Here is a 7953-nt window from a genome sequence, read left to right as displayed (position 1 = left end):
TTGCTGTTCTTTCTCTGCCCGTTTGCCTTTCACAGGTGCAATTTCTTTCCGCATGTTTTAAGGAACGCATGATAGAAAATTTGTAACATCTCCTTGTTCTTACATAATGATACTTCATCGAAAGACATTTGCTCTGGTTTCTTTTGAAGTCGCTTGTTTCATTGATGACGTGGTTTGACTGTGTCCCTACCCAAATCTCATCTTGAATTGCAGCTCCCATAATTCCCACATGTTGTGGAAGGGACCTGGTGGGAGATACTTGAATCATGGGGATGGTTTCCCCCATACTGTTCTCATGTTAGTGAATAAGTTCCACAAGATCTGATGGTTATTTAAAAGGTTTCCCCTTTAACTTGGTTCTCATTCTCTCTCTTGCCTACTGCCATGTAAGATGTGCCTTTGCTCCTCCTTCACCTTCCACCATGATTGTGAGGCCCCAGCCATGTGGAACTGTGAGTCCATTAAACTTCTTTTTCTTTATAAATTACCCAGTCTCAGGTATATCTTTGTCAGCAACATGAAAATGGACTAATACAATTGACTAGTGACTTTCTCTATAATATTGCTTTGCCAAGCTATTAATTAGTTCTCTCTGTATTACTTCTGGTAAACAGTAGTCACTGATTGTTTATTCTCAGGAATCAGGATGGATTCTGACAAATATTATTTGGATCCCTTCCAGCATCTTTAGACTCAATAAAATTTAAAGACATTTACAGAGATTTTGATAGCCGGATCAGGTATGCAGCATGCTGCTCGGACTAAGGAGGGAACCTGATTGTATGAGTTCTTTCTCACACTGCTCTAAAGAACTACCTGAGACTGGATAATTTATAAAGAAAAGAGGATTAGTTATGGCTCTGAGGGAGGAAACTTACAATCATGGCAGAAGACAAAGAGGAAGCAAATCCTGTCTTACACGGTAGGAGAGAGACAGCATGCAGGGTGAAGTGCCAAACAGTTTTAAACCATCAGATCTCATGAGAACTCACTCACTATCACAAGAACAGCAAAGGGAAAATCCACTCCCATAATCCAATTACCTCCCACCAAGTCCCTCCTCCAACACGTGGGGATTACAATTCAAGATGAGATATGGGTGGGGACACAGAGCCCAGCCATATCACTGAGCCAGCAGCTGTGGCAACACGGAGCATTGCTTAGTCCAGAGAACCTTTTTCCACGCTTCTTCTGACATCAGCAACTAATACCAGTATGTAATATCCAACATATCTCCATTTATCAAAAAATGTCTTGATTTATGAAAACTATAGAATAGTATAATTCATACCATTGTACTGCAAAGGAATGGTACTGTACATATTATTTGTAACTTGTTTTTTTCATGTAATGGCATATAGGGGGTATCTTAGACACATTTCTATTAAAATATATGTAGGTCATCTTCATTCCTTGTCATGGATGTACAGCATTCCATTAGATGATACCAAATTAATCAACCTGCTCCAGACTGATGGCACTCAGGTTGCTTTAGGGCTCGTTGGTTTGTTGGTTTTATTTTGTTTTGCTTGCAGTATAATTTAGTGGATCCCTTATTTCGATATTCCCTTACAAATTTTTTTTTTTTTTTTTTTTTTTTTTTTTTTGAGGTGGAGTCTCACTCTGCCACCCAGGCTTGAGTGCAGTGGTGCAATCTTGGCTCACTGCAACCTTCGCCTCTTGGGTTGAAGCGATTCTTGTGCGTCAGCCTCCCAAGTAGCTGAGATTACAGGTACTTGCCACCACGCCCAACTAATTTTCATATTTTTAATAGAGACAGGATTTCACCATTGGTCAGGCTGTCTTAAACTCCTGACCTCAAATGATCTGCCCACCTTAGCCTCCCAAAGTGCTGGGATTAAAGTGTGAGCCATTGCACCCAGCCTCCCTTAAATATTTTTGAAACACAAATTAAGGCTTTTACACAAATGTCTCCAATATATTCATTTACGTAAATAAAGTTTTTTAGAATAACACTGTTAACAGTGGTTACCTCTGGGACATGAGGCCATGGAGGGGTCATGTGGAAGGAATGAGCTAATATATTTCACTTTAAATCCTTTGCTATTGTCAGTTTTTACAACTAAGTGTAATGCTTTTCTAATTTTAATCAAAATATATACATAGATAATGCTATAATAACATTTTCACAAAGACAGCCTTTTTCTTTCTTAGGCCTGTGTCTCAGGAGATGTATCTAAAAGTTAGATTACTGGGTTAAATGGCACAATCCTGAAAGTGTTATACCCACTCTTAAGGTCTGGAGATATCTCAGAGGTTTAACATTCTGCCTGTGGTTCCTAGAGCAGGTAAAAAATAGAGATAACCATTGAATTAGTCTGTTCTCACACTGTTATAAAGAACTGCCAGGGCAGATCAGGAGATCAGGAGTTAGAGACCAGCCTTGCCAACATGGTAAAACCCCCAGCTTTACTAAAAATACAAAAATTAGCTGGGCATGGTGGCGGGCACCTGTAATCTCAGCTACTCATGAGGCTGAGGCAGGAGAATCTTTTGAACCTGGGAGGCGGAGGTTGTAGTGAGCCGAGATCGTGGCATTGCACTCCAGCCTGGGCGACAAGGCGAGACTCCATCTCAAAAAAAAAAAAAGAACTGCCAAGACTGGGTAATTTCAGCCAGTTCCGCTGAAGAGGCCTCAGGAAACTTACAATCATGGCAGAAGGGGAAGCAGGCGCATCTTTCATGGCAGCAGGTGAGAGAGAGAGAGAGGAGGCTAGAGGAGAGAAAGAGGAGAGAGGAGACAGGAGAAGAGTGGAGAGAGAGACAGGGAAAGAGAGCAGGAAAAACTACCATTTATAAAAACATCATGAGAATTCATTCACTATCAGGAGAACAGCATGAGGGAAACCATGCCTATAATACAATCACTTCCCTCTCTCCACTCACGGAGATTACAGGTCCCTCCCTCAATACATGGGGGTTACAATTCGAGATGAGATTTGAGTGGGGAGACAGAGCTAAACGGTATGAGCCATATTCCATTGCGTTGTGTCTAACAGCAGAAGCTCCTCCCATGCAGCTAGTGTGAGGGATGTGATCTTAAAATCCATTTGAAAAGGCTCAACTCGTGGAAGTGCTAGAATGGGTCCTATGTGATTCACCTCCACTCTTGCCCGCTTGCAGCTCTGGATCAAAAACCCAGAGATGAGTGATATCCTGTCCTTATGGGTGTCCAGAGTGGTAGCTGGTGTATTTGAGGATGGCAGATAGTACTATGAAAGAAGAGTCTCGTTAAGACTTTGCTCAAACAGAGCCCCCGCCTGTCTGTTTGAGATTCTTTGTTCCACCCTTTTCTGTCCCTGGTTTTGTCCTCCAGCAGGCCTCCACGGTAACCAGAGCCACAGCTTCTTTGCTCACTTCCAAATGGAGAAAAAAAAAATCGCTGAGCTTTGCACTGCCTGGGTCACCCCTAACTCAATCCCTGCCACCAGGCTGCAGCTTTGACTAGCAGTTTGTTGCCCTAACACAGAATAACTGTGATTGGTTGATATCAATTAAGATATACCCCTGAAGACCCAGAGGAGCCAATCCCAATCAAGCCTCGGCTGCTGCACAGTGAGAGGTCCCCTGGCATGGCCAGGAGAAACCTACTTTGCCCAGCATGTAGGTATTTTCCATGGTTGGAAAGGAGAAAAAGACCAATATGTACTGAACCTATATTGAGTACTGACTAAGGAGCTTTTACCATTTAATTTAATCCCAACAGTCCTTAGGGGTAGGCCTTGCTATCCCTATTTCACAGATAAGAAAACGTTAGCTCAGAGAGTATGAGTCATTTGCTTAAAGTCCCACAGCTAATATGCATCAAAGCTTATCTCACTGATTTCATATGCTGCTTGGCACAGCTTGTTAATAACACTGAAGCCCATCCATGCTAGGCCTGGGAAATACATTTGAGATCCTATTCCCCCGAGTTTTGTTGTTGTTTAAAAGTCATGTAGAGTATTTGGAATATATACATATGGAATATGAACATATATATACATATAAACCATATATATATATGGTTTAGACTAAAGTTGGAAGGAAAACTAAAGATATGTTTTTTCCAGTTAAGCATCTTCTAACAGTTTAAGTAATTGGTTTGTGTTATCAGATTGTGGCCTAAACCAGATCACAGGAATGAATCATAGCTGATGTAATGCACACATGCCTTAGTAGAGCTATTATGTGGTACCCAGGTGCACTGAATTTTACAATATGAAATCAGAGCTCTGCCCTTGACCCCGGTGAGCAATTATGGCATCATGAACTAGGCACTTGGATGCAGTTCAAAGAGCTGAGAACAAGTCATGAAAACGCAGGGAAAGTAAACTTCAGAGTTCCAGAGAGGTCACTCCATCTCCTCCCGGTCTCGCAGAGATGTCGATATCAGCTCCATGTGAAAACTGGTGGGGAAAACCTACAAGTCCAGGCCTTCACTTTTCCCTTAAAAGAACAGGGGTTGTCCTGAGCTGTGTAGCCTCTGGGATGGTGAGACTTCCAGAAAATTTGTTCCCAGGGGACTTCACGGAAGGAGCAATTCCCTTCAAACTTGGGCTTTTCGGTTCTGTTACTACCATTTGGGATTGGACCAATAGCCCCTGGTGGCAATTCTGGTTGGGCAGGGGAAGCGTGCAAGTGTGGTGGGCAGGTGGGTGCAGGTGGGAAACGAAGCAAAGGGACAGAGACATGCAGGCTAATGTGGAGGGTGGAGACCTCCCAGGAAGGGCAGCATTGCTGGCAACAATACCAGAAAGCCAGAAAGAGAAGCTTTCTGCAACCGTAGTTCTTTTTGCTCAGGAAGTACTAAATTTAGAACCTGCTGTCTTTTAAAAGAAACGATGTTATTTCACAGATCCGTACATTTAAATAACTAATAAGCCAAGAGAAAACAAAACAAAACAAAATGTTAAGTCCTAAAATTTCGTTAAGATACATTTTTCTTCCAAGAGACTACATGGAAATTTTGTTGTTGAAATAATTCACTGTGTTGAGCTTCACTTGAAATGCTTAAATACCATGAAACCATTTCCATTTTTGCCTTTACTCAAAATAAGTAGTTACTTTCTAATGAATGAAAAGCCCAGTATGTGAAAAGTGTGGTTTAGGCCAATAAAAGGGGAGGTAACACCATTTTAATAGTTTCCCAGAAGCAGTTAAAAAAATGACACAATGAAGTGTAATAGGCTGAGGAAACATCACACCCCATCATTTAAAACTCAGCAATGCCAAAAATACGCAAGGGTGAAGAGAGGTGAGGGAGACTGCCAAAAAATTATTGCTTGAAGGATTGCCTTTCCTTGTACCGGCACCTACCCAGGGCAGTTGCCCCAAGTTCATGCAGGGGTGGCCATATTCCATATCACGTGATCCTCAGCCCACAAGCTGATTGGACCAGAGGAGGCCACTGCCCCAGAGGCTGATCAGAACACCTTGATACAGCTCCCTGCAGGGGGCGCTGCGCAGTTTTGGCAGCCAAATGCAAAATGAAACTGTAAGTGCTCTCATTCAAAAAGCAGGAGAAACGTGCCATGGAATGTAATAAAAGATAAGGTTTCTCCCTTCTTCTACAGTCTCTCAATTTGTCATGGTGTTTTTAATTTGCTAATGGAGGTCGTTTTGAGTAAAGAAAGAATACAGTTTTAAATCACTAGCATGAATTTTACCATTGCTCTTCAAATTGTGCAATTTCGCTTTTTAATACAAACATAAGTACATTTAACTCATATGCAGCATCACTAAAATCACACAATTTGTATTCTGTGGCTTGTACATGCATATATATTTCATTCTTAGCAGAACATTGGAAACACTACAGCACATGAACTCAACAGTTTTTATTTCCCTTCTTGGTGCACACATTTTCTACTAACAACCTCTACTTTTGGCTTATTGATGAATAAGGAAAGACTTAAAAAAAAAAAAAAAGGAAAAAGCAAGTTTGGCTCTCTTGCCCTTTCCTTCTAAGTCCTCATTTTCAGCATAAGGGGTTAGCTGCCATAGCTGTGAAGCCCGAATATCTGAGACAGATCTCAATTTAGGAAGTTCGTTTTGCCAAAGTTAAGGACATGCACCTGTGACATAACCTCAGGCGGTACTGATGACATGTGCCCAAGGTCATCGGAGCAGAGCTTCTGAGAAACCATTAAAATGGTGTCACCTCCTCTTTTACTGTCCTAACCCACACTTTTCACATACTGGGATTTGCATTCATTAGAAAGTAACCACCACTTATTTTGAGTAAAGGCAAAAATTGAAATGCTTTCAAGGTATTTAAGCATTTCAAGTGAAGCTCAGTTTCAACAACAAAATGTCCTTGTAGTCTCTACAGAGACATGAGACATCAATCAATATACGCAAGATAAACATTGGTTTGATACTGAAATTCCAGGTCGTAGGTAGATAAGAGACAAATGGTTGCATTCTTCTGAGTTTCTGATGAGCCTTTCCAAAGGAGGCCGTCAGATATGCGTTTATCTCAGTAAAGACTGGGATGACTTTGAATACAATGGGAAGCAGGTTTGCCCTAAGCAGATCCAGGTGGAGTTTTCCCTTTAGCTTAGTGATTTGGAGGCCCCAGGATTTATTTTCCTTTCACATAAGGAAGTCACATGAGTAAGAAAGGATGTGACAGAGTCCCTTGGTCATTCATGTTTCTCACAGTGCCATTGACTTCCTCCTACTTCTAGAGCAAGTCCTGGATCTAGTGACACACGTACTGAATAAATGACAGTGGGAAGCAGAGCAAACCTCATGGCGTCAACATACTTTTTTTTTTTTTTTTTTTTTTGCTGGCACTTTGTGTTGCTGTGATATGTAAACATAGATGTCAATTTTCAACACTTTCTCCTTCCTTTTATTTAAAAAAAAAAAGTTACTGTGTTTCATCATGATTGGTTAAGAATTCTTGTTTTGTGTTTAGGTTTTCATTGGTTAAAGATTGAAACTGGGCCCCACGCCATGTCTCATGCCTATAATCCTAGCACTTTGGGAGGCCGAGGCGGGTGGATCACCTGAGGTCAGGAGTTCAAGACCAGCCTGGCCAACATGGTGAAACCCCGTCTCTACTAAAAATACAAAAAAAATTAGCTAGGCCTGGTGGCGGGCGCCTGTAATCCCAGCTACTCAGGAGGTTGAGGCAGAAGAATCGCTTGAACCCAGTAGGTAGAGGTTGCAGTGAGCTGAGATCACACCATTGCATTCCAGCCTGGGCAATGAGAGCAACATTTAGTCTCAAAAAAAAAAAAAAAAAAAAAGATTGAAACTGACTGCCAGGCATGGTGGCTCACCCCTGTAATCCCAGCATTTTGGGAGACCGAGGTGGGCGGATCACCTGAGGTCAGGAGTTCGAGACTAGCCTGGTCAACATAGTGAAACCCCATCTCTACTAAAAATACAAAAATTAGCTGGGCGTGGGGGTACGCACCTGTAATCCCAGCTACTCGAGAGGCTGAGGCAAGAGAATTGCTTGAACCAGGGAGGCTGAGTTTGCAGTGAGCCAAGATTGTGCCACTGCACCCCAGCCTGGGCAACAGAGCAAGACTCTGTCCCCCAAAATAAATCAAAAGCAAAAATGTATCTTTTAAATTAGATAGACTTGTTTAATTATTTACTAAGTGACAGATTTACCAGACTCAAAACTTTAAATTGTTTAAGAATGAAATTGGGGCCGGGCGCGGTGGCTCAAGCCTGTGATTCCAGCACTTTGGGAGGCCGAGACGGGCGGATCACGAGGTCAGGAGATCGAGACCATCCTGGCTAACATGGTGAAACCCCGTCTCTACTAAAATATACAAAAAACTAGCCGGGCGAGGTGGCGGGCGCCTGTAGTCCCAGCTACTCAGGAGGCTGAGGCAGGAGAATGGCGGGAACCCGGGAGGCGGAGCTTGCAGTGAGCTGAGATCCGGCCACTGCACTCCAGCCTGGGCAACAGAGCGAGACTCTGTCTCA

General features: G+C 42.4%; 1 long non-coding RNA gene across 1 annotated transcript in view; it reads right to left on the bottom strand.

Annotated features, from left to right (window-relative positions):
- Window positions 1-5839: 5839 nt before the first annotated feature.
- Window positions 5840-7953, bottom strand: part of LOC108540968 (uncharacterized) — a 6030-nt gene continuing 3916 nt past the window's right edge. The window contains exon 3 of the long non-coding RNA XR_001888818.1: window positions 5840-7016. This is a non-coding gene — a long non-coding RNA (uncharacterized LOC108540968). The remainder of the gene's footprint in view (window positions 7017-7953) is intronic.

This window comes from Rhinopithecus bieti, unplaced genomic scaffold (genome assembly GCF_001698545.2).
Source record: "Rhinopithecus bieti isolate Rb0 unplaced genomic scaffold, ASM169854v2 scaffold_19482, whole genome shotgun sequence".
Classification (NCBI taxonomy): domain Eukaryota; kingdom Metazoa; phylum Chordata; class Mammalia; order Primates; family Cercopithecidae; genus Rhinopithecus; species Rhinopithecus bieti.
The sequence above is the reverse complement of the archived record's forward strand: the minus strand, read 5'-3'. Positions and strand labels throughout refer to the sequence as shown.